Source organism: Protopterus annectens, chromosome 5.part0, assembly GCF_019279795.1.
Source record: "Protopterus annectens isolate FY-2018-M chromosome 5.part0, PAN1.0, whole genome shotgun sequence".
Lineage (NCBI taxonomy): Eukaryota > Metazoa > Chordata > Ceratodontiformes > Protopteridae > Protopterus > Protopterus annectens.
In genome coordinates, this window is record NC_056735.1 from 866390098 (window position 1) to 866416440 (window position 26343).

General features: G+C 43.8%; 1 protein-coding gene across 2 annotated transcripts in view; it reads right to left on the reverse strand.

Moving 5' to 3' along the window:
- Positions 1-26343, reverse strand: part of NAXD (NAD(P)HX dehydratase) — an 870139-nt gene that overhangs the window by 375957 nt on the left and 467839 nt on the right. The gene's annotated exons all lie outside the window — the stretch shown is intronic.

Below are 26343 nucleotides of genomic sequence, written 5' to 3' on the forward strand. Positions count from 1 at the left end.
CCAAAATGGGTCTCCAGTCCCCTGTCTTTTTTGGAACTAAAAAGAACCTTGAGTAAGTTCCGGATCCTTTTTGGTCTGCCGGGACTGGCTGAATGACTCTTTTTTTTGAGCAGCTTTGAAATTTCTATTGTTGCTGGGCCTCGCAGATGGGGTGGCACATCTGGAAACCTTCCTTGTTGTTGGGGTGGAGTTGACATAAAGGGGATTTTGTATCCTCTGGTTACAATGCTTTTTACCCAGGAGTCTGAGGTGAGAGTTAGCCAGGCCTGTGGGTATAAAGCCAAGCGACCCCCGACTGCCTCCAGAGCAGGACAGTCGGGCCCCCGTTCAGGAGTGCTGGAAAGGCTTACCAGGGATAAGATCCCTGTCACCTTGGTTCTGTGGACCCCCTCTGCTGCCGGGGCGACGTCTTCCATGTCTGCCCTGACCCCCTGCCTCTGGGGGGGGGGTCACTCTGTGTGGCCTGGAAAGATCCCTGAGTTTTACGGAACCTCACACAGCTTTCCTGAAAACACTGGAGGGGATAAATGTATCTCCAAACACCATCATATTAGGTGATTTCAACTATCCGAATATAGACTGGGATCATTACTCAAGCCCCAACACTCTAGCCCAAAGGTTCCTAGAGTTCATAAACTCTAATGCCATGGAACAACTAGTCACCATCCCCACAAGAGGAGAAAACATACTAGATCTCATCATCACGAACATGGGGACACAATGTTCAACACCGGAAGTATACCCCTCATTGGTGAGATCAGATCATAAACTAATCTCACTGGAAGTCCACATCCCGCCCCCACCCCAGATAAAAAAGACCACAGTGAAGAACTTCTCTAAAGCCGACTTCACACTTCTTAAGACTGGTGTGGTTTCTTTCAAGGCCCCCGAGCCAGCGGAAACCATTACTCAAGCCGCTGAATCACTTACAAATGCCTTCTACCAGCACCTCCAGGACTGCATGCATCAGGCAATCCCAAACAAAACAAAGACTCTTTGCACCAAAGGCAAGCGCCCAGTCTGGTGGACCCCAGCCATAAACAAGCTCTACAATAAAAGGAGCAAGCTACTACAAGATAGAGCAAAAGCCTTAAAAGGGAAGACACCCTTGATCATTATAAGTAAAAAACTACGATCACTCATAAAATCATCCAAGGCAAATTGTGAGAGAAAAGTCACTAAGGACTCAAAAGACAATCATAAGGCCTTTTTTAGCTATGTTAGAAACCTGGGAGGAAACTCCCAGATATGCTCAGAATTAGTTCAAAATGATGTAAAAATCACTGAACCAACAGACATTGCCAACATACTGGCTGACAGGTTCAGTGCAAATTCCCCCCCCCCCCCCCAAAGGAGAGATATCTATACCAGCGGATTGTAGCCCCCCAAACATCTCAAATGCTCAGGTGAAAACTGCTCTCTCCAAGGCGAAAAACACAGCATCTATGGGACCAGATGGTGTCCCCGGTTGTGTGCTCCACGAACTCAATGAGGAATTAAACCCGCAGTTAGGGCAGCTGTTTAATCTTAGCCTCACCTCAGGATATGTACCCAAGGAGTGGTGTACGGCAATTGTGGTCCCACTTCACAAAGGTGGTGCCTCCACTGACCCTGGAAATTACCGCCCCATCAGCTTAACAAGCCTGGTCTGCAAAGCTATGGAGAGGATCATAATGGAACTCATAAATAAAGACATAGGGGACTTACAGACATTGGATCCAACCCAGTTTGGCTTTGTCAAGGGCAGATCATGCCTTTTAAACTTGGTTGACTTTTTCAAAACAGTCACCAAGGCCATTGATGAGGGCAAGGCAGTCCACACAGCCTACCTTGACCTTGCAAAAGCATTTGACACAATACCCCACTCGGGTATCATTGAAAAACTCACCAGCTTAAATGTAAACCCATACGTCACAAGATGGGTTGCAAACTGGCTAAGTGACAGAACCCACAGGGTCAGAGTTGCTGGCGCCATGTCAGACTCCAAGCCGGTCACAAGTGGTGTCCCACAGGGCTCAGTTCTGGGCCCCCTCTTGTTCGGCATCTACTTTTCAGAAGTACAGGCAAACACAGGAGGATTATGGCTGACAAAGTTTGCAGATGACTGCAAGCTGGGCGCCATAGTTGAAAACACATCAGACACTGATATCCTTCAGAAGGGTCTTATAGAAACGGATAACTGGTGCCAGAGCCATGGCCTAAAGTTAAACGCCAAAAAATGCATAGTCATACCCTTCGGGAAAAACAAGGTTACCCCTAGCTACCATATAGGTGGCAATCCACTAAGCACAGAAGAGGTTATCAGGGATCTGGGGACCCAGGCTGACAGTAAACTTTCGTTTGACACTCACGTTGCCAAAGTAGTTAGGAAGACCTTCTACATTGCCCACCTGATCATGAAGGGATTCACATCTAGATCAAGGAGGTCATTGTTCCCCTGTACTCATCACTCATCAGACCAATGATAGAGTACAATGCCCCATTTGGAATGTATCTTACCCAACACCTGCAGCAATTGGAAAGGCCCCAAAAGTTCCTCACCAAAAGGATAAAGGGTCTCAAAAATATGTCTTATGCTGCCCGACTGAAGGAACTCCAGCTCTATTCAGTCGCATACCGTCTGCTCAGAGGTGACCTGTGCCTGACATACAAGGCAATGTCCAACCAGGAATTAATGAACATGCTCCACCTCAAAAAATCCAAATCCATCAGAACTACAAGAGCAAGAGACTTAAACCTTAACACGGTTATAAATAGGACGTGCTGGAGGGACAGATTCATCAACCAGAGACTCCCTATGCTGTGGAACAAAATCCCGGTACATGTGAGGCAGAGCACCTCGCTGGCTTTGTTCAAGAGAAATCTTGACCAATGGATGGGAGATCGCAGGTTTGCCCCAGGGATCACCTCAGTGTCACTGCTGGACAGAGGCACGGCAAAAAAATGGGCATAGTATTCTTCAAACTTAAGGGGTGGTGAAAGCCACAAAACTTTGGGCTAGGCTTATAAATGCCCTAGGGCAGATAGCCTAGTATGAACCCATGAACCACATTTTTCCGCCTCGTTGCCCTTTGGGGTACGGTCTAGATGGAACGGAAAAACGGACTCCGACAGCAGACAGAGTCTTTCCTTCTTACTCACACCGAGTTAGTGTCTCTTTCACTTTGGGCCCAAAAAGAGTGGCACCATCAAAGGGGGTGTTGGCGAAGGAAGACTTGAAGGCTTCCGCAAATGAGCACAGCCGCATCCAGGATTGTCTTCGTAGAGCAATCGCTGAAGCTGCGGCTCTACTCGACCCTTCAGCCGCATACGAGATGAGCCTCATGGACGAGTTCACTATGGAGGTAAGGGTGTTAAGCTGTGCTGTTACCTTATCTGAAACAGCAGCATCTGTGTTACCCTGGAGGGTATCTCTCAGCTCCTTGATGAGATCCCTCTGTAGACGTGTAAAATGTGTCAGATAGTTTAGCGAACGCATGGAAAAAGTCGCTGAACTAAAAACGCGCTTCCCGTATCTGTCCATAGTCCTAGAATCCTTATTAGGAGGATGAACAGAAGAGCCACCACCATAGCGTCAACCGGAACTCCTTTGGTGAGATAAGTCTGGTCCTGGGGAGCGGTAATAAATTTGCTTGGTTTTCGAGGGACCGGTTCCACTGTGTCCGGTGTCTCCACGCCTTGAGCAATCAAATCCATTAATTCATCGAAGGGCGGAGTAACCCAGGAGGTAGAAGGTTGAGCACCAAAAACCTTCAGCAACACCGACTCGTCCTCAGTGGGGGCTAGGGACTGCCAATCACCCCTCTGTTTTAAAATCTCCAAGATGTCCGCAAATGAGACATCCTCGGAGGGGGATTTTGGGGACCCCTCTGACTCATCCAAGTCAGTGTCAGAAGTTAGAGATTCCTGCAGGAAATCTAAGTGCCTCCTCTTGCACAATCTTTTCCTCGGAACCACATTGGAGGGGGATTCCGGTGAGGCCTCCGAGGAACAGGGGGCACCCTCTGGGGGTGGCTGAGACAATGGTGCTCCATGCTTTGTATGTGTCATGGGAACAGAAACAGAGAGCGGCTCCTTAGGGGAGGGAGAAGACGCCTCCGATGAAGTGGTTGTCTGTGTAAAACCTTCCTCATAAGGTCAAAAACCACTGAACCTCGGGTCGAGGACTCCCCCGGTTCCGAAGAACATGGAAGAATCCCAGACATGGGGCCCATGGGTCTCGACCCCGAGGATGGAGCCGAGCCAATGTGCGCTGAGGCCCCGAGAGGGAGAGTCGGCACCGAAAGGTCGGTACGGCTCTCGGTCCCGGAACCAAGGAGAGATAGTCGACTCCGCGACTCACCTATAGGTTCTGAAGGAGTCGAGGTCAATGGTGTTGATCGTGCAATGGACAGTTTCGGCACCGAGGGCTCCACTATCATCGGCTCATCCTCTTCCAGCTCCGAAGACTGGATGGGTCTCGAAGGAGGACCTGTTGGAGATAAAGGGAGGCCTTCTAGTTTCGACACCAATTGGGAGGAAACTGCAATCAACTTGGAAAGGGCCGTGTTCTCCATAATTTTCTGCACGACACGATCCACATCAGTATCGGATAACGGTCTGGAAGATCGGGTCGAAGGGGCCGAAGATGGCACCAACCAAAGAATGGAAGGTGGCGGTAGCTCCGACACCGGTTCGAAGACCTGGGGCTCAGTGAAAGATAAACGTTCGCCGGCCCGAAGTCTGTGGAACCGGCGAACGAACTTTAGAAGATGAACTCGGAACCGATGACATGGGCTCCGACATCTTCGACCCCTATGAGGACTTAGAAGCCTGGTCAGACTTGTCCAAAGCCTCCTGGAAAGCAGGCTTAAGAAGTCCCCTGTCTATAAGTTTCCTGCGTCTATCTGTCATGACTCTCCCACTGAAGGAATGGCATACAGAGCAATCCTCTTGCAAGTGGAGAGGGCCAAGACAGTAGACGCAGGAAGTGTGGTTGTCAGTGATGGACATTTTCTGCCCACACTGACACCTTTTAAAACTAGACTTGGCTTTTTCAGACATAATAGCAAAATACACTTTTACTGTAAAAGAGAAAATTTAAACACTAGCTATAATTGAGAGGAAAAAAAAAATATATAGATAGATATATATATATATATATATATATATATATATATATATAGCTATAAGTTATAGAAAGGTAGGCCCCAAAGGGAAACCTATAAAAAACAATGACAGAACTAACTACACTACACACACACACACACACACACACACACACACACACACACACACACACACACTATAGTAAGATCAAAAACTAAATTCTCAATAACTATAAGAACTTTTAATCAAAGCAATAACTATCTTATCTGCAATAACAAGTTCTCTGGTCCGAGCTCTCTTATCGATGTGATCCGTTGCAGCGGCAAACTAGATCTGAGTAATGGCAGGGAGGATTGTGGGATATAGCCTGGTCTCGAGCTTCTCTAAGATGCAGAGCTTTGCTATGCGGCCGACTCGGAGCAGAGGATCGGCTCTGAACCCGTGTGTAAGAACAAACAGCGAGATTGAACACTCTCACATTAATAATTTTGTCTTGGTTTATTTGGTACTTTACTTTGCTCTTAACTTGTTGATAGGCTATTTTACTTTTATCCAGAATTCCTGTGCCAAGAGGATTGGGAGGGGCTGTGGTTGTACCAGTGTCCAGAATTCTTGTGCTAAGAGGATTGGGGGGTGAGGGCTGTGGTTGTACCAGTGTTATTTTACTTTTGTCAAGAATTATTCTTCTAATAGATTGAGAAAGGGAGGCTTGTCTGTAATTAATGTCCAGATGTAGTCTTGGGGGTGGGGGTGAGGTAATCAATGGAGATGATGACATTACTTTTTTTGTGCAGAGTTCTTGTACTAAGAGGATTGGGGGAGTAAGGGGCTGTGGTCATACCAACTTTACTTTTGTCCAGAATTCTTCTGCTAAGAGATTGAGAAAGGAAGGCTTGTCTGTAATGTCCAGATTTGATGTAGTCTTTTTAATCAGTTTTGCACAACAACTTTCATTAACTTATTTTTTTTGGTCTATAATTGTGCTGAAAGATTAGTAAGGGAAATAGTGGCTGTGAGAATGCTACAGAAGGTACAGCTGTTGTTTTAATGTACACCGATACAAACCCTGTTATGCTAGCATTTTATTGTGTATACCAGCAATGTTTACAGCCATCTCTGATGCTACAGCTTTGTTCTATAACTTTTTCCTTTGTCCACACTGGGAGGGGATTAGTAGCTGTGAGAATGTTGCAGAATGTATAGATGTTTGCATGTACACTGATACAAACCGCTATATTGTATTGTGTATATAAATAATGTTTATAACTATCCCTGATGCTACAACTTTGTTCTATGATCATTTTTTGCTTTGTCTGTAGTTTGCATTGAGAGGTTAGGAGTGTGGTTAGGGCCTGTGAGAATGTTGCAGAGTGCTCAGGGGTTTAACTCGCATTTTTTGTTTAGTTTCTTAAACTCAAGTCACACAATGTATAAGCACGTTGTTAATGTTACGCCTTTCTCTTGTTTTTGTTCTACCACTTCATCGAGAATTATGCTGAGACATTTGGGAGTATGGGGCTGTAAGCATTACACAGACTGTACTGATGTCTTAATGCATGCTAATGCACAAATTACATGTTTGCCTGGTATTTTTCGGTCTGATCCTCATCAAAGAATGTGGGTTCCCGCAATGCATGCTACTGCAAAATATGTTCTACCATTTTTAATTCATAAGTACATTGTTTAAAATGCATATGGTGGGTGTTTAAAATGCATGTGGTGGGAAGGGGTTAGCAGTGGTAAGAATGTTGCAGAAGGTACAGATGTTTTAATGTATACTAATGCAAACCCTGTTATGCTAGTATTGTGTATACCGGCAATGTTTAGAACTATTACTCATGCTATGACTAATTTTTTGCTTTGTCCGTAGTTACTGTGTTGAAAGGCTAGGAGTGTGGTTAGGGGTTGTGAGAATGTTGCAGTGTTCAAATGTTTGCCTGGAAAGGTGGGGTCACGTAATATATAAGCACATTCTTAATGCTACACCTTTATATTTTTATTTTATTTCCAATAAACATCTTTATTAAATTATCATGTGTGACATAAGCAATCTTACATTTATATAAATGAAAAACAAAATTGACACTTTAGTTGCAAACGTTAGACATCACTTATAATCTATCCAGGCATTGTCAGTTAAGCATTATTCAAACCCTGCCTCTCAAACCTTGCTTGTTCTCTGCATATACTGTTCCAAAATTCCCATTTTTTTCCCATGTAGTTTTGCTCCTTCCCTTTTCTAAAGATCTCAATTTCATTTGTTTTATCTCTGTTACTATATTCACTACTTCCAATCTTCCAATAAAGGTGGTCTAGACATTGATTTCCATTTTCTAGTAATTGCTTTTTTGGCACCCACCATAATTAGACTCAGCAAGGCTTTACTATGCCTAGGCAATTCTGATTCTGTATCATAGCTCAAAATAATCATCTTCCCAGTCAATCCAATCCGTTCACCCAGCATCTCTGACACAGTGGTCCACAGGGAATCCCTAAAGTTGGCCAGCTCACTATACTACCAAAAAATATGTTCCCAGCCACCTCCTTCCTGCCCAAAACACCTCCAACATTTGCTATCCACCTGAGGAAAACATTTTTGGAGTCTACGTGGGGTATAAAAATTCCTATGTACACACTTCCAGGCAAAGATCCTAAATCCCATAGACTTTGTTGCATATTTGGGAGATGCACATACAACCCCCATTGTTTCTTTGTGAATTGCTTATCCAATCTCTCTTCCCAATCCTTTCTAAGCTCCTCTGATTGACTCAAGAGTTATCATGCAATATTTTATATGCTCTACTAATTATTCCTTTTTTTAATGGCAGCTTCTGCTCTAAATTCTATTAAAAACTCTACCAGTGTTGGTCTTTCATTTAAGAGCCTCCTATTTCTTTCCCTTTGCCTATACTGTGATATCAATCCTTGACAGGGAAGGCAATCTCTAACCTGCAGTCCAAATAAATTCTTGGCCTCTTCCCATTCTATTAGCTTTCCCTTTCTAGTTACTTGCTCCCAACACCTTGGTTCCTTTGCCAGTTTCTCCAGTAAATTCCAGCCTCCTCTTGCCTATTTATCTGTATCCCTAACCACAGTCAGCCCCTATCGGCAGAAGCTCTTTTCTTCATTCTCATGCGGGTTTAGTTCTCAGAATACCCTCTGCTATTTTATGAATATAATACTCTGTATATTTTTGGTTGTTCTCCTTAAGAGTCTGCATCCAAAATCCCAGTTTCTTCTTATTTCTTGGCTTCCCCCTTGTATCATCATCATTCCTTTCCACTTTGAATTACAAGTTTTCTGCTTGTGCTATGTGTAAGAGCCTTAACTGTGTTGCTCTAAAATAACCCTTCAAATTGGGTAATCCTAGTTTGCCTTGTTCTATTGGAAGAATCAACTTACCCCCACTTGACCCGTGCTGCCTTCCCTTCCCAGATAAAATCCTTCAACCTCTTTTTTTAATTGCTATCCACAGCTTCTCCTTTGGTTGATAGAAATATGCCTGACCTGTGTATAATACTAAAGGGACTAAAACATTTTAACTGCTTGTATCTTAGCATCCATATCCATATATCAAAGCTTCCAGTTTCTCAATTTTTGTATTAGCTTCTGTTTAGTCTCTTCCCACATATCCTTAGCTGCCACAACAGTCATTTCTAATCCCTACCCCTAGATACTTGACTATCATGTCCCCATATATATGGATATTGTTGGGCCAATTCGTGTGGTACATAATTTACCACTACTGCCTTTGTTTTAGCATCATTAACTTTGTATCCAGAGAAGATCTGAAACTGTCTTAAAATATTCTACAGTCCTGTAATGTCCCTTTCTGGTTTTATCATGTATAAAATATCTGCCCACACAGCCAGCTTTTCTTGACTACCATACTAATTATATCCTTGAATTTTTGAATCCATTATTTTCTTTGCCAATGGTTCTACATATAATGGAAACAAAGGGGGAAGCAGACATCCCTGCCTGGATCCCCTTCTCAAGCATAAGTTATCAGAGAGGAACCCAACCACTTTAATTTTCACCTCTGATCCCTCATATATACTCCTAATCAACCTTATAATTGTATCGGGGAAAGCAAATGCTTCCATTGCCCTGCTCATGAAGTCTTTATCTACTCTGACAAATGCTTTCTCTGCATCAATACCAACCAACAGTTGAATTTTCTTACATTCTGCTTTCCCAATGTTCTGTTAATATTGTCAAATGTTTGACTCCCCTCCACAAAAGCACACTGATACATATCTATCAATTTTGGTATCACGTTTGCCATTCTTTTAGCCAATATAGACAAACATGGTTTAGTATTGAAATGGGCCCGTATGAAGCTGGATCCAACGGATCTACACCCTCTTTAGGTATTACCAATACCACTACTTTTTCCAGGATGCTGGTACTTCCTGCTCCTCCTCCTAAAATATTGTTAACCAAAACCTTCCATTTCTTTATAATTTTTTTTTCTCTCCTAGCTTCCAAACTTCCACAGGAATACCATCTACTCCTGGGGACTTTCCTGTAGATTGGTCATACATAACCATTTTCTATCTCATCTCTTCCTAGCCTGTTAGTAATTGAGCCTCATCTGCCTAACTTTGATGTATTTAATTCTTCCATAAACATTTCCATTTGTACCTTTTCTTGATTTCCATATTTCTCTGCTTTATACAAACTTTCATAACATTTCTGAAATATTTCTAATACTTCCACAGGATCTCGTTATCTTCCTTGTTGTAGGCTTCCTAAGCTTGGTGACAACCCTTTCCGCTTTCTGTTGCCTGAGTCATTGTGCTAAAAGTTTTTGTGCTCTAGAATTATCATCAAAAAACAGTTGCTTAACAGCAGTCTTTTCTAAACTCGTGCATATTATCAACATAATCCCTTGTTTTCTATTCAGCATTCTGCAGTTGCTCCTTTTCTTGTTCTGAGAGATTCCCCCTATTTTGCAATACTATAACATTTGTCAGCCCCCCTAAATAATTCTTGCTACTTCTTAACCACATCTCCCTTTCCTTTATTTCCACCCTAGTTTTAAGCTCCACTTTAGTTTTATCCCACTCCCTAGCTATATTTTCAGAAAAAGAAGTTATGCCTTACCATAATGTTCCATCTGTGTTGTACCATCTTCTTTCATTCATCACCGATGGGTTCGGTTCCAAGCCCTCGTAAAAGAGTTGGCCTATTACTAAGCTCAAGCCAGCCAAAAAAAACTCTTGAGCTAAGTCTCTACCCAGAATGCCCTTCTCCCTGTTACCTCAGATCAAGTTTGCTAAGAAAGGAAAGTACAGCCGGGGCTACTTCTACGCAAGTACCCTAGTGCACCACTTAGACCCAAAGTATCCCCCAGGAGCCTTTGGAGGGGGAAGGAGGGTGGGAAGTGATGAATGAAAGAACAGATGGAACATTATGGTAAGCCATAACTTCTTTATCTGATGTTGTTCATCTTCTTTCCATTCATCACTGATGGGACAGAATCCCAAGCTACCTTGAGGTCCATGGGCAGGCCTTATGAAAGAACATTCCTGAGTACCACTGAGATAAAGGCAGCTCTGCCCCTGGAAACCAGGTCCAATTTGTAATGATTGATAAAGGTATGAGGCTTAGCCCAAGTAGCTGCTGTGCAGATGTCATCCATGGATGCCCTGGAATGAAATGCTATAGAAGTTGCCATACATCTAGCGGAGTGGGCTTTAACTTTTGGCATGGATTCATTACGGAGGGAATAGGTGACACATATGCAGTCCCTTAGCTATTATGATAATGTAACCTTGAAAACAGCCTCTCCCATTTTGGGTCCCGAAAAAAGAGATGAAAAGCTGTTCAGATTTACAGATAGGTTTGGTCCTGTCTAGGTAAAACCTTAATTGTCTATGTACGTCTTAAGGTATGAAGGCAATACTCTCCTCTATCGACAAAATTCGGGAAGAACACTGGTAGATCAATGGACTGGTTAATAAAGAATTCAGAAACAACTTTGGGAAGAAAGGATGGGTTTGTTCGAAGTGACACACTGTCTTTATGAAAGACTAGATAGGGCCTCTTGATATACAATGCCTGCAGCTCCGAAACTCTTCTGGCAGATGTAATGGCTACCAGGAACAAAGATTTCCAAGACAAAAACTTTAGGTCACACTTGGCCATAGGCTCAAAGGGCTTTTGAGTCAAAGACTGGAGGACTAAAGTGAGGTTCCATAGTACTACGGGCTGTCTGAGAGGAGGCCTGATATGAGAGGTCCCTTTGAGGAAAGCCTTGCAAAGGCGTAACGAAATAAGAGGAGTGTTATCTATAACATTGTGGAAAGCTGGAAATTGCCGTTAACTGTACATGTACTATAGAGGTAGAGGCTCAGTTATCAAAAAATGTAGCCAAATATTGAAGCACTGCAGTAACTGAAGCCGAATATAGGTCTAGCATGTTATCCTTGGACCAAATGGAAGACCTTTTCCATTTATCCTAAAATAGTCTTCTGGTGGATGGCTTGTGATAGGCCAGAATGATGTCTCGAACAGGTGAGGAGAGATTAGCCTGCATGGTGACTAGCGGAAGCTTGAGAGTGGACAGGCTTGGGTGACTCAACCCTTGAGGGTGAGTGATCAGATCTCGTAGAGGGTCCAGAATCCATGGTGGGAATACTAGGTGAGGCCGAAGAAAGGGGAACCAAAATTGTTAAGGCCAGAATGGGGCTATGAGGATAACCTTGTATCTCAACCAAACAGCTTTCTTTAGAAACTGTGGGAACAGAGGAATGGGAGGATAGGAGTCGAGAAGTCCTGTGGGCCAAGCATGGATCAGAGCGTCCCTCGGCGACTCCCCTTCTGGGGAAAGTAGGGTGAAGTGGCTGCTACACTTAGTGTTTGATGGGGAGGTGAAAAAACCGCAGCAAGGCTGGCCCCAGTGGCTGAAGATTACAGACGCCACCTCGGGGTTGAGGGAACCACTCGTGGAGCATAAGGATGCATCTTCTCAGTTTGTCTGTAATCACGCTGGAGCTTTGCTTTGCCTTGCTAGCAGAAAGCGGTTGGAAGCTATCGCCCACTGCCAAATTCTCATGGCTTCTCGACAAAGGTAGTAGGACTTGGTTCCTCCTTGCTTGTTGATGTACCACACCACTGACATATTGTCTGATTGGACTGCAATTGTCCTGGAGGGGAGAGCCGCATGGAATGCCTGCAATGCTAACAACACGGCTTTCAGTTCTAGGACACTGACATGCAGGTGGGCCTCTGAGGTGGAACATGTGCCTTGGACAGTCTTTCCCTGTAAATGACCCCCTCACACCATCAGGGAAGCATCCGTGGTCACAATGGCTGTGGGGTTGAAAAGGTCGGTGCCAAAGATCTACGTCTGGCCTCATCCACCAAAGCAGGTCCTGCTTGCAGGAGCTGGTTATTCGAATCTTGTAATCCAGGGGATGACAGTTTGGGAACCAGTGACACAGGAGGAGTCATTGCAGAATTCACATATGTAGGCTTGCTAGAGGCACTACTGGAATTGACGCAGCCATAGAACTTAGAGCTTGGAGAACTTGTCTTGCAGGGACTGATGTTTGAGAAAGAATCATTCGGATTTGAAGCCTCAATCGATGGAGGCTGTGAAGAGGGAGTGACACCAGACAGGATTGAGTATTGAACACTGCTCCAATGAACTCTAATTTGTTGTGTAGGGATAAGATTTGACTTCTCCCAATGTATCGTTATTCTCAACAGTTTTGCCAGAGAGTGAGTATGTTGTACCACAGTTACCAGAAAATGCTTGGTAGGGGTGGTAAGGAGCCAGTCATCTAGATATGGAAACACCCGGAATCCTTTTAGTTTCAAGTGAGCTGTTACCACTGCCACACATTTTGTGTACACTTTGGGGGCTGTAGAGAGACCGAACGTCACGGCACGGAATTGGTAATGACTGCATCCTAGCCAGAAGCGAAGCAGACTCCTGGAGCATTTGTCCATCTTGATGTGGTAATACGCATCCTGGAGATCTATAGAGCACATCCAATCGCCTTCTCCTAAAAAAAAGAGGAGGATGGACTGAACCGTGACCATCTAGAATTTGGTTTGGGTGACAAACTTGTTTAAGCTGCTAAGATCCAAAATGGGTCTCCAATCCCCTGTCTTTTTTGGCACAAAAAAGAATCTCGAGTAAAATCGGGGTCCGTGCTGATCTGGTGGGACTGGTTGGATGACTCTGAGACAGCTTTAAAATCTCTGAAGCTGCTGCTTCCATTTGACTGGGTGGAACATCGGGAAGTTTTCTTGGAATATTGGTGGACAAGAAAGGGAAATGGTGTAACCTCTGGTGATAATATTCGGCACCCAATGATCGGTGGTGATAAGAGTGCCAGGCAGCTTGGTGCAGAGAGAAACGATCCCCAACTGCTTCCAGAGGTAAGCAATCAGGCCGCCCCTCAGGAGAGCTGGTAAGGCTGTCCAGAGAAAGAGTCCCTGGAGCCTTGGTTGCAAGGACCCCCTCTGCCCCTATAGGGGCGTCTTCCAGAATTGTTACCCCCTCTGCCTCGGAGTATCATCACCACCTGTGGCACAGAAAGGACCTGAGATTTATGCCTCATTTTCCCACTCCTCTGATTCCTGGAGAAGGTAAACTGAGGGTTGGAAAACCGTAGGCCTATGGCAGACAGGGTTTTCTGTCTTGCTCGCACCTGGCTAGCGTGTCCTTCACTTTGGAGCCAAAGAGGGATGAAGCTTCGATGGGAGCATTCAGAAAGGAAGACCTGAAGGGATCTGCAAGGTCACAGATGTGCATCCAGGCATGACATCTCATAATGCCCGGACCCACTGCTCTAGCCACCCCTTCAGTCGCGTGTGAGAGCAATCTCATGGACGAGTTGGATATTGATTCCAGGTTTGCTAGCTGCGAGACCACTTTGTCCCTGACCTCATTAGACAACTGTCCTGCGAGTGCCCCAGAGAGTTCAGAGAACAAGTCCCTCTGGAGCTTTGTAAAGTGTGCCAAACAATTCAGGGACCATATGGCAAAGGTCCCTGATGCAAAAACACGCTTGTCAAGTCTGTCCACCACCCGGGACTCCCTGTTGGGCAGCTGACCAGTAGGACATTCCCCAGCAAAGTCCTTTTTCGTGGCCACTGCCACCACCATAGCATCAACTGGTAACCTTTTGGACCTGTGCGGTTTCTCTACAGGAGGCGATAGAATTTTGTCTGGTCTCCGGGGGATCACCTCAATGGAATCAGGGATCATCCACGACTACTGCATGACGAGCTGGACAAGCTCGTTGGCAGGCGGGGTCACCCAGGAGGTAGACAGCTGGGCATGAAAAACCTGCAGGAACACTGACTCCTCAGATGAAGGGTTGGAGGGCTTCCAGTCACCCAGTCTGTTTTAACATCTCCAGGATGTCTCCGAAGGAGACATCATCAGGAGGTGACCGTGAGGACCCTTCACCATCATCATAATCTGTGTCTTCCGATAAGGACTCCTCAGGCGAGTCCACGTGTTTCCTCTTGCACATCTTCTTTTGAAGGGGCTCCTCAGTGGGGGTCTCTGAGGTGGACTTGGAAGAGTGGGTACCCTGACCAGGGGTGTCCTGCGGCTTCTCTGCCCAGTGTCCCGGGGAGGGTGGTCTGTGACAGCTGCAGCTCAGAGGGTGAGAACTGGGGTTCCAACCTCATAGGAGTACTACCAGAAGCAAGAGCCCTCTCCATCGTGTGGAAGGCAGGCCCGCCCAAAGAGGGATGGAAGCCCAGAACAGAGAAAGACAACCTCAGGACTGGAGTCCCACCCCACCCCGACGAACCCGTCCCCATGGGTGGAGCCTCAAGTAAAATTGGCATGGTCGTAGCCATCAGCGCCAAGGAGGGAACTGAGAAAGTCAGCATCGTACCCCTGGCCGACACGCCCATCTCCCAATCCCCAGATTGAGGAAGGACTGGGTTCGGCAGGAACCAAAGACCAAAGGGACAAACTTGGAGCCGGAGTGAGGTGCACAATAGGCACCGAGGTGGTGGGTTCCAAGAAGGATGTCGGAACAGAAGCCTTCGGAACTGAGATGGTCGAAGGAGGAGTGTAAGATGGAGTCTGTGGATAAGGCAACTCAAGTCCAGCTGGTGGATGGTTTTAGAAAGTGATGGAATCCCCCTGGCTACCAACAGCTGGTCCACAAGATGCACCATGTCGTGTTCCGAAAGGCTCCTGGTGGATCTAGTGGATACTCCAGATGGGGAGTCAGGATGTTCAAGAAATGGGCTATACGCTTGGCCCAGAAACAGGTCTACTGAGGGAGAGAGTGTATCAGGTATGTGGTGCAAGGTCTGCTGGCACTGAAGTCTCTAGTTTCGAGACCGGAAACGAAGGGGTCAGATTCAAGAAGGTTGGTACAACGCTCGGTGCCAAAGTGGCACTCAGAGCCAAAACGGTCGGTTCCAAAATGGAAACTGAAGTCGAAGTTGAAGTGTGTCCTGAGCTGCAGTAGCTACAGGTGCCGAAGTCAAAATAGGCGTAATAAGATCTATGATAGGTGCCACTGGCAGGGTCTGTGCCAATACAGGCGTCAGTATCGAAGGTTTTGAGATGGTCGGAGCCGAGGAAGGCAGAGCCGAAGAGGCAGATTTATGCTCCGATGATAACTTGGGGACCTTAGATTTCCCAGGTTTGCTCTGATCACCCAATGGTGAAGACGGAACAGAATGAGATCTCTTTTTGTCCTTAGGAGGAGGGGTTGAGACCTCCCATTTCAGAAAAGGCCTCTGAGAAGGGAGACTTGAGTAACCCCTTCAGAATGAGTTTATTTTGTGCTCATTAAGAGTGTGTTGGCTGAAACTTTGACAAATATCACATGGAGGCTGCACCAAAAGGTGGGCCACTCCAAAACAGTATACACAGTCATTATGCAAGTCACTGTTAGGTAACTTGCCCTTACAAGAAGTACAATGCTTAAAGCCAGAGGTACCATTCTTATCCAACATTTTAATAGAAAGGACACTACAACTAAGTGCATAATCCAACAATAATGAAGTCACTCAGTTCCAAAACTCTCAAGAAAAATACCAATATCACAACACACTGTACATGAGAAGGAAGGGAAACCCCTGAATAAAGATAAAAGCTAACCGGTTAAGCGCGAGAAAACAATACCAGCTATGGTACTGAAGAAATACCACAAGGGTAAGGGGAAAAGGCCGTACAACAACGGTACTTAAAGTTTACCAACGATAACAACTGGTAAAGTGTAGAATGTACGGTTAGATCGAAGAAAAGACACTAGAAATACTTAAGGTTTAGTAAAATATGAAGATATCCAAAAACATTTACACAAGTATCAAAAAAGATTTTACTTAGCCGAGAGGTCAGCTGAAACTCGGCTTTATGGCTATGCGGTAAACGAGATCTGGGGTAACAGGGAGAAGAGCATTCTGGGTAAAGACTTAGCGCAAGAGTTTTTTCTGGCTGGCGCAAGCTTGGTAATAGGCCGACTCAGTTCAGAGGGCTTGGAACCGAACCCATCAGTGATGAATGGAAAGAAGATTAACAACATCAGTTTATCTTCTCTAGTAGCTCCTGAATTAACTCCAAAACCATCCCATAAAGTCCTCTCTTTTCAACCAACAGGTAGGAAAGCGCCAGTGTCTCATTTTTATTTCATTACATTGCGTTTTTACTTTAGTTATTATTGGCACCTGATCTGAAATAGTTATTGGGTGCGTTTCAAGGCCTTCAATTAAATGCACATGCTCCTGGGAGATATAAATTCTATCTAGCTTAGCCCATGTTTTGTATCTTGGAGAATAATATGCAAATTCACTCCGAACTCCTAGTACTGACACATTTTCACTGTGCAAACCAGATTCCAGTCTCCACCTATAAGTAATATTCCTTACTGAAAGATGATTATTTCTCCCAGAATTGTCTTGAGCTCCATTACAGCAGTTTTAGGTGGACTGTAAATGTATACCAGTGTAATCCTCCTCCCTTGCCAGTAGCCCCTTAGTACTATATATCTTCTATTATTTTCTTTCCTCTTCTATCACTACTGAAGCTTCTCTTGCAATTAATATAAGTACTTCTCTTTTCCTTTGCCCAGATATTCCACTGAATATCCATCCTGAAAACCTTTATCAAATTCACATGTTCAGATCTTTCCAGGTGTCTCCTATAGCGTAGCGATTTGCACTCTAAATTTTTTAATATACAGCTTACTACTCTTTCTTTTTTATATTTATCTTTAAGACCATTCAGATTTTAAAGACATTACAGAAAGCATCATTTTCTTATATGGTTAATGCCACCTTTTATGTATAACCACTTTTTTTGCTAAATGTCTAGTTCCAACTTTTATGTTACATGCATATACTGTTCGGCAGGTTGGTCTTTTATACAGTTGTTTCTTGTCAAATCCACTTGACTATGCCTCACATTACAGAACTTTTTGTTTTTTTTAAAAGCCTTCAAACAGAACAAACACCCCCCCCCAAAAAACGTATCAACTTAATAGTAACACACAAAACTATGCACATCTTCAAATATTGAACTTATTGCTTCCTAATAAGAACAAACATTCTAAGTTAATAGCCACACAAACAGGCTAGAGTAACCAAAAAGAAAGGTTAGTCATGCTAAGACGCATGGTACAGCCTGTGCTATTAGTAAGTGCTATTTTATTTTGTCTATCTTTATAGCTCTCCCAGGAGAGAAAACACTTGAATGCTTCCAGTAAACACATTCGCCAAGCCATTTCTCTTTATCAAATTGTCTTCCAGTGATATGCAAACCAGACACAAAACTGCTAAGGATACCTAATTTATCAGAAAAAAGCCTTATAATATTCAATATTCTTTTTCATTTACGTGTTTTGTAATAAAATTGCTACTGGATAATGCCTAGGGTCTTAACCTAGTCATTTCCCTATGCAAGCATGGGAAAAAGCACACTGATTTTTCTTCTGTTATACTCTTAACCAGATCCCTCCCTTTTTTTTTTAAACTGCAGTGCCTACATTTCTTAAAACTGAACAAAGAAAAACAGAGAAGGGAGAAAGGAAAAAGAAAGCACCTGTCTATATTAGTATTCCCATTGCATTTAAAAAAAACTGAGAAAACTTTAATTCAAGTCAAACTGGTTTTGTCTGGTCTTTAAAGCTCTCCCAGATGAGAAAAAGTACAGTTTTGTACCTACCATAAATGTACATGTTCGAGTGTTCACCCTGCTGCAGTCATCACACCTGGGGTTATCCTGTCGTCAGGCGGTCCTGCAGTCGGCCGGAATTCCAAAGTCTTGGTCCGGCGTCAGTTGCTGTCGCCTCTTCCCTGACATCAGTGCACCAGGGGTATATATAATGCAACAGACGCCATTTTCTTCAGTTTTTCTTGCCCCAGATGTCAGGTGCCCCCAAAAAGGTGGTCAGAAATTAGTACCAAATGGAGTAACCTCTGCACAAACACAAAATCCCTTCAGCTATAAGCAAATACATCAGTACGGTATTAAGGCGATTTAGCCAGTAGATCAGAGGGGATGGAGGGAGGGTAACCTGGACTGCAGCAGGGTGAACACTCGAACATCTACATTTATGGTAGGTACAAAACTGTACTATGTTCACTGCGTTACCCTGCTGCAGTCATCACACTTGGGTTGAATCCCAAAGCTAAGGAAGGGGGGAGGTATCAAAGAGGGTTAGTGGAGGCTATAAGGCCCTGCAGAACTGCAGTGGTCTTAGAGTAAAGAGGTAAGTGATGGTGTTTGGTAAAGGTGTGTACTGAACTCCAAGTTGCTGCTTCTAAAATCTCCTTGGTTGGAACCCCCCTGAGAAAGGCTGCAGAAGTAGCTGTTGCCCTGGTAGAGTGGGACCTAATGTTAGCAAGAACTGGTTTCCCATGATGGGTATAGCAGAAACGTATGCAATGACCTATCCATTTAGAAATGGTTTGCTTAGATATAGCCTTCCCTTGAGAAGCTGTAGCATAGGATACAAAGAGCTGGTCAGATTTTCTGAAAACCTTAGTTTTGTCCAAGTAGTAACAAAGCTGCCTGTGAATGTCCAAGGAATGCAGGAGTCTCTCCCCTTTGTTCTGTGGATTTGGGAAGAAGGTGGGTAAGCGGATGGTTTGATTTAAAGCCACACTGGAAACCACCTTAGGCATAAAGGAAGGATTAGTTCATAGAGAAACTCTGTCTTGATGAAAAATGAGGAAAGGTTCCACTGCCATTAGTGCCTGTAGCTCTGAGACTCTTCTAGCTGAAGTTATTGCTAGCAGCAGGGCAGTCTTCCATGATAGGAACTGAAGATCTGCAGAGAAAGCTGGTTCAAAGGGAGGTAGCGTTAGTTTTTCCAGAACAAAATTGAGGTCCCATGTTGGTGTAGGAGCTCTCCTGGGTGGTCTAATGTTTTTGCCCCTCTGAGGAACTGCCTTAAAAGAGGATGTGAAAATAAAGGTGGATCCGTATTGTAGTGAGCTGAAATAGCTGAAGCATGGATTTAAATGGAGGAAAAAGAAAGCCCTTTGTGCAACATCTCAGCTAAATACTGTAGAATGTGAGGCATGTGAGGCTGAATTGTGTCTTGGCCTTTAGCTTGGTTCCAGGCACAAAACCTTTTCCATTTGTCCGAATAAGCCTTCTGGTGCTTGGCCTCCTGGCTTCCAAAATAACATCCAGAACTGCTTGGGAAAGAGGAGCTGGTTGGATGTTTAGTTGATATGCCATGCAGCCAGATTTAAAGTTTTGAGCTGGCTGCAAAGAATCTGATTGTTTTGTTGTGTGAGCAAATGGGGGATTTGAGGCAATATCCATGGTGGGCTGTGGACCATATTTCTCAATAGCGGGTAAAAGTGTTGGCGTGGCCAGTCTGGAGCTATGAGAATCAGTTGTGGTCTCTCCTTTTTGACTTTCAGAAGAACCTTTGTGAGGAGATTCAATGGAGGGTAGGCATATACTGTCAGGTTTTTCCAACTGAAAGAGAGTGCATCCACTTTCCAAGCTTGATGGTGAAATGTCCTTGTACAAAATTTTGTTAGTTGATAGTTTTGAGGACTGGCAAACAGGTCTATGTCTGGAAGGCCCCATTTTTGAGTTATCATTGCAAATATTTGTGGATCTAGTTTCCACTCGTGGGGATCCTTGATGTTTCTGATGAGGTCTTCTTCCAATGTGTTCTTCTGTCCTGGCAGGAATTGAGCTTGTAACTGAACTTGGTAAGCCAGAGCTGTGTTCCATAAGATCATTGCTTGCCTGCATAGAGGGTAGGATTGTTTATGTACCACATTACTGTGGTGTTGTCCGTCTTTATTGCAAGTTGTCCTGGATGTAATAGATCCTTGAAGGCTGTCAGAGCTTTCTGTACAGCTAGCATCTCTTTTTGATTTATGTGCAGATTTCTTTGATCTGCAGTCCATAGGCCTTGAATGCATTGTCCTGCCATGTGTGCCCCGCAGGCGTAATCTGAAGCATCTGTTGTGATAGTTTTCCTGGCTGGGAGCGAGGTGAAAGGCTGACCCTTGTTGAGGTGACATGCCTGTGACCACCATAGAAATTCCTGTTGTAGGCAGGGAATGAGAGATATCATTGTGTCCAAGCTGTGGCTGTGTTGAGACCATACGCTTTTTAGGTACTACTGTAATTCCCTCATATGCAGCTTTGCAAATGGTATTATTAGTATGCAAGATGCCATGAAGCCCAAGGCCTGCAGAATTTTTCTTGCAGTTAACTGGGTCTTTGTTGCCATTGTTTTGAAATATTGAGTCAGTTGTAGTTGCTTGTCTGGCGTAAGATAAAAGCCTTCTGGGCCATTGTATTCAAGCTGGCACCCAGGATTGTCATTTTTTGTGAGGGTACTAGTTTTGACTTCTTTTCGTTTACTGTGTACCCCAGGCAGTTTAGTAGATGCTTTACAAAGGCCAGATGATGTAAGAGAATGTCTTTGCTTTCTGCTTGGTTGAGGCAGTTGTCCAGGTATGGATATATTTGAATTCCTCTTTGTCTGCAGTATGCAATTACTGGTGCCAGGCATTTTGTGAAGACTCTGGGCGCAGTAGATAAGCCAAAGGGCAGTGCAGAGAATTGGTAATGGGTTGAACCTGCAATGAAACGGAGGTATCTTCTGCAACTTTGTCTGATAGGGACATGCAGGTATGCCTCCTAGAGGTCCAACGTTACCAGCCATGCTTCCTTGCCCAACATGGGAAGTAGCTGCTGTAGTGTTAGCATCTTGAATTTGGGTACTTGTAAGTGTTTAGAATTGAAAGGTCCAGAATTGGTCTCCAGGCATGGTCCTTTCTGGGTACTAGAAAGAGTCTTGAGTAAAATCCTTGACCTTGCTCTCGAGTAGGTGCCAGTTGAATGGCTCTCATGTCCATGAGAGCTGTAATTTGCTTTTGTGCCTCTGCCCATTGATTTTGTGGCAGGTTTGGCATTCCTCTTTTTCATTGGCAAGGTGTGAAAGTGGAATTTGTAACCTCGTAAAATTATGTCTAGGACCCATTTGCCCTTTGTGACAATGTGCCAGTTGTCTGCAAAAAGTGCGAGTTTTCCCCCCAAGGGGGCTGCCAAGAGAGTACTGCTTGGCCAGATGAGGTGCAAGCATTGAGTTTGCCTTCTGGTGGATTGGGACCTGTCTTCTCCTTCCTTCTGTGTTGTAGTGCCCCATTGGCGAGGTTTATACTGGGCTTGTGGTTGTCCTCTGCCCCTTGGGCGTCTGTATTTACCCCTCTGTCGTCTGTCAGTAGCTGGAAAGGACCAATTTTTTGTTGGCCAGTTTCTGCTGAAGGGAGGGGGTTGTACCTGTAGGAAATCTTTGACTGTCTGCATACATTTTGCCTTATCCTCCATTTTCTTTAAGACGACTTCTGCTTTAACTCCAAAAAGAACATCCTGCTGTAAGGGAGCATCTAGTAGTTTTGCTTTAACATGATCAGGCAAAGTTTGTTCCTTTAACCAAGCATGCCTACGTATAACTGACCCAGTGACAGCTGCTCTGCAGGAGGCCTCCAAAGAATCAAACCCACATTGTAAGGTATGTTTGCCCACCTGCTCAGTGGCGTGCAACAGATCCTGTACTTCTTTCAATTCAGATTGTTGAGGGAGAGTGGTTATTCTTTGCTTTAACTGAGATTAGGAATTGCTGATACTTAAGCATGTGAAATTGGCAATTCAGTGCCCTCATAGCTAGTGTGGCTGAGGTGTAAACCTTTTTCCTCCACCTGTCTAGTGCTCTGGAATCCCTCTCAGAATGCACTGGGTTTTTAGCCATAGAAGCCTTAGCCCCCTTGGGACCCTGGGAGATAGTCTCTGGGTCAGCTACAGGGGTTTTGTAAAGAAATTTATGGGAATCAGGCACTCTATAGTATCTGTCAGGCTTAGCAAGGAGCAGGAGGTAGAGAATCTGGGTTCAAACTGGATTCTAAGTAGACATCATCCACAATGTCCAAAACTGGTGGGATGGCAAGTGGTCTGTGCTGGGGGAGTAAAAGAAAATGTTCCCTCATAGTGTGTAAAGTTTCCCCAAAGGAGTAGTCTTCAGGAGGAGAAGCTGAGGGAATAGAGTCCTCAGCATTAGAATCTTCATAAGGAGAGGAGGAGTAATCTTGGTCCTCAGAGGAGTCTGAAGAAATGGACACTTGTTCAGAGGATGCATAATCTTCTTCTTGTCTAGGCCTTTTGTCAGGAGGGGGCTGGGAACCCATGATTAAAGAAATCAAATCCTCAGTCATTTTGAGCATCTGTTTCTTAGGCATGGGGCCTTGAACAGGAGACTGAAGTGCAGTCCTTTTAGATTTAGTAGGAGTCTTCGACTTAGAAAACGTTTTATGGTGAGTCTCGGTCTGAAAACGCCATCAGAAACCGATGGCGTTTCTGTAGCACCTACGTCTTTTGCAGCAATGTTGTCAGAAAGGCCTGAACTAAATTGCTGCGTCGGCCTGGTGCATTCCGCCAAAATTTCCGTAGCGGTCTCGGGTTCCTGATCTGCGGTAGTCAGGGGCTGCGTCGAAGCCTCACTGAGGACCGGAGACCGGATCAGCAGAGACCTCGGAATCTGGCTTTGGCCTGGGCTGTCTGTCCTTATCCTTGCATTTTTTGTGCACGCCGGTAGTCGGTTGCTCCGACGGCATGGTGTAGTTAAATTTCCTACCGTAGTGTCATGCGAAATCAAAGCGTCTTTTAATAGTACACTTATTAAACCTAGCACAAAACTGACAAGAAGTGACGTCGTGGTCTGGGCCTAGGCAAGGTATGCAAAAAGAATGAAAATCCTTATGAGGTATTTGCTTCCCACAAGAAATACAATCGTTAACTTTTTCTGACATCGGTCTGAGGCAAGAAAAGTTTCCCCAATGGGGTACTTAGCTTTATAGAAGACTTTGGTCTGAAATTCGAATTCGAAAATCTCAGGAGTCGGCCGACCGGCACTTGCAAACTGCTTCTGCTTCGGGCACTGCGCGGCAAGAAAGACTGGAAAAAATGGCGTTGGTTGCATTATATATACCCCTGGTGCACTGACGTCAGGGAAGAGGCGACAGCAACCGACGCCGGACCAAGACTTTGGAATTCCGGCCGACTGCGGGACCGCATGACGACAGGATAACCCCAGGTGTGATGACTGCAGCAGGGTAACACGATGAACATCCCTTGATTGCTTTCAGAGAACATTATCGCCTATTCAATTTCTCTTTTCTTTTTCCCTCAGCCAATCCCCTTCCATCAGACTTGTTTCCAGTTTCTCAGACTGTCTCAATGGAGACATGAAAACCACACAGCCAGTTTCTCTTTATCAGACTGTTTCCATAGAAACCTGAAGACCAGCTGCAGAACTGCTACTAAGTATACATGCATTTGCTAGAAAAAAGCCTCATAGTATTCAATATTCTTTTAATTTACTTGCTCTCTCAAAACTATTCAATCTAAAGTCCTTAATCCAATCATTTCCCATGCAAGAACGAGAAAAAGCACATAAATTTTAACTTTGTAATACCTTTTTAACCAGGCTCTCTTTTTCTTTTACATTACATTGCCTATATTTCTTGAGAGGAGAAAGAAAAAAAAACAGCATCTGTTTATAATCCCCATTACACGTAAAAATAGCTTACAAAGAAAACAATACACCATAAATACAGCATTATTGGAAAAGAAAATGTTTTCTTTACAGTTAGCTTTCTCCCCTTTTTCCCCTCTCCATAGCATTTTTCCTAACACTAATAACAGGAAATAGGGCATATACTTTAGAGTCCCACAATTCCAACAAATTTTGAAAACGTCCAATATTTCTAGATTTCCTTGTTCTGTAATATTTCACAAAAATAATTACTGCATTGTAATCTCACAGTAAGTTATTGGTTTTATTACTGTTTTTCTCCATTGGCCAAATCCTGTCTCTGCTTCATTTCCAACTTGCTCTTGATTCTAATCAACTCTTGTGCTCCCTTCCTTCTCTCCAACATTTTCCACTGAAATACTGGAAAAGGTTTCACGGGTACTCTCCAGGGAAGAATACCTTAAATACAGCTGGATACAGCAGTTTGAATCTCACACCTGTGTCTCGACATGCTCTGAACAGTGGAATGAATTTACTCCTCTTCTGCCAGGTGTACAAATGAGTAATCATTCTCCACAAACACTCTGCTGTTTCCCACTTTTTGTATTTTGTCCTTCTGCCAAGGTTTTGTCAAAATCAACTCCTTCTGCTGGTAGGATTGCAGCTTTACTATTAAAGGTCTAGGTTGCTTTCTTATAGTTAGGTTTGGAGCATACACACAATGTGCCCTTTCAACTAACTGCTGCTGTGGAATACTAGTCCAGTTGCTTATTTGTGCCTTCATAAAATTAATGCAGTCTGTTACTTCCAGCTTCTCTGGTATAGCTGAAAATCTCAGGTTTTCCCTACGTGCTCTGTCCCCTAATTCTATTTTTGAAATATCTCTTTCTGAGCAGTTTCATATTCAGCCAGGCTTTTCTTCATTTCGACCTATGATTTTTGCAGCTTTATCATCTCTTTTGAATATCTGTTTAAAGCTTCTTTCATTTTTTTCTAGCCTTTTGCTGTTTGTGTTGATATATTCCATCAGTGTTTTGTTTATTTTAACTAGATCTGTATGTAGTTATCTTGCATCTTTCTGTTGGTTACTGGAAGTCATGTCTGAAGGCTGCACTGTTTTTTGCTGAAAAACTGCAGAACTCTCCCCAGTCAACGTTTGTTGCTCACTTTTTTGTCGCTGTTTTTTTCCAGGTCTTCTGTATTTCTTTATTCTTGACATCCAAGCAGTGTAGTTATTAGCAAGTTACTGAAATTTACCCATAAACACAAGTCTACTGGCATTTCTATTTTCACACTGGGAGAGATAGAAACAAACTGTTATTTAATGTGCAGCCATCTTGGAATACTTGTCTTTTTATTTTGTTTTCACTTCATCCAAAATTATTGTGCTGAGGCTTGGGGGGGGGGTAAGAATTCTGAAGAATGCAATGATGTCTTAATGCATGCTAATCCAAACATTGTTATGCTAGCCAAGTTTATCATTGTAATGTTGTAAACTATCCCTGATGTTATGCCTTGTTCTGTAGTTATTTTTGGCTGTTTGGAATTATGCTGAGAGGTTAGGAGGTTGATAGGGCCTGTGAGAATGCTGCACAATGTCCAAATGCTTTTGTTTTCTTCCACAAAAGATGTGGGATCATACAACACATGCTAATGCAAAATCTTACTCTGGCATCATTATTAGTTTGTAAGCCCAGTATTTTAAATCCCTACAATAATGCCATTGTATTGTGGTAGTTTTGCTTCATCCAGACTTATGTCAATGTTGAAAACTCCCTTGTTATGCCTTTATTCTGTATTTGGCTCTGCCTAGAATTAAGTTGATAGGCTGATAGAGGTGTAGGGCTGCTAGAATGCTGCAATGTTGCACAATGTTTAAATGTCTGCCTGGTAATTTTAGTCTGTTCCTCATCAAAAATGTAGGTTCATGCAATGCATGCTCCTGCAAAATATGTTCTAGTTCATAAGTACATTGTTTTAAATCCCTAATGGTATGCATGTCTCTTTTTTTTTTTTAGTTTGTTCACTTCATCTGGCATTATTTTGTTGAGAAACTGGGGGGGGGGGGGTGGCTGTGAGAATTCTGCAGAATGTACTGTTTTAATGTGTGCTAATACAAAACCCTGCTATTCTAGTATCTAAAATATTGCCATGATAAACTGTTCTTGATGTTACACATTTCTTCTGCAATTAGTTTTGGCTTTATCTACTAGAATTATTATGATGAGAGGTTGGAAGGTAGGGGCTGGAA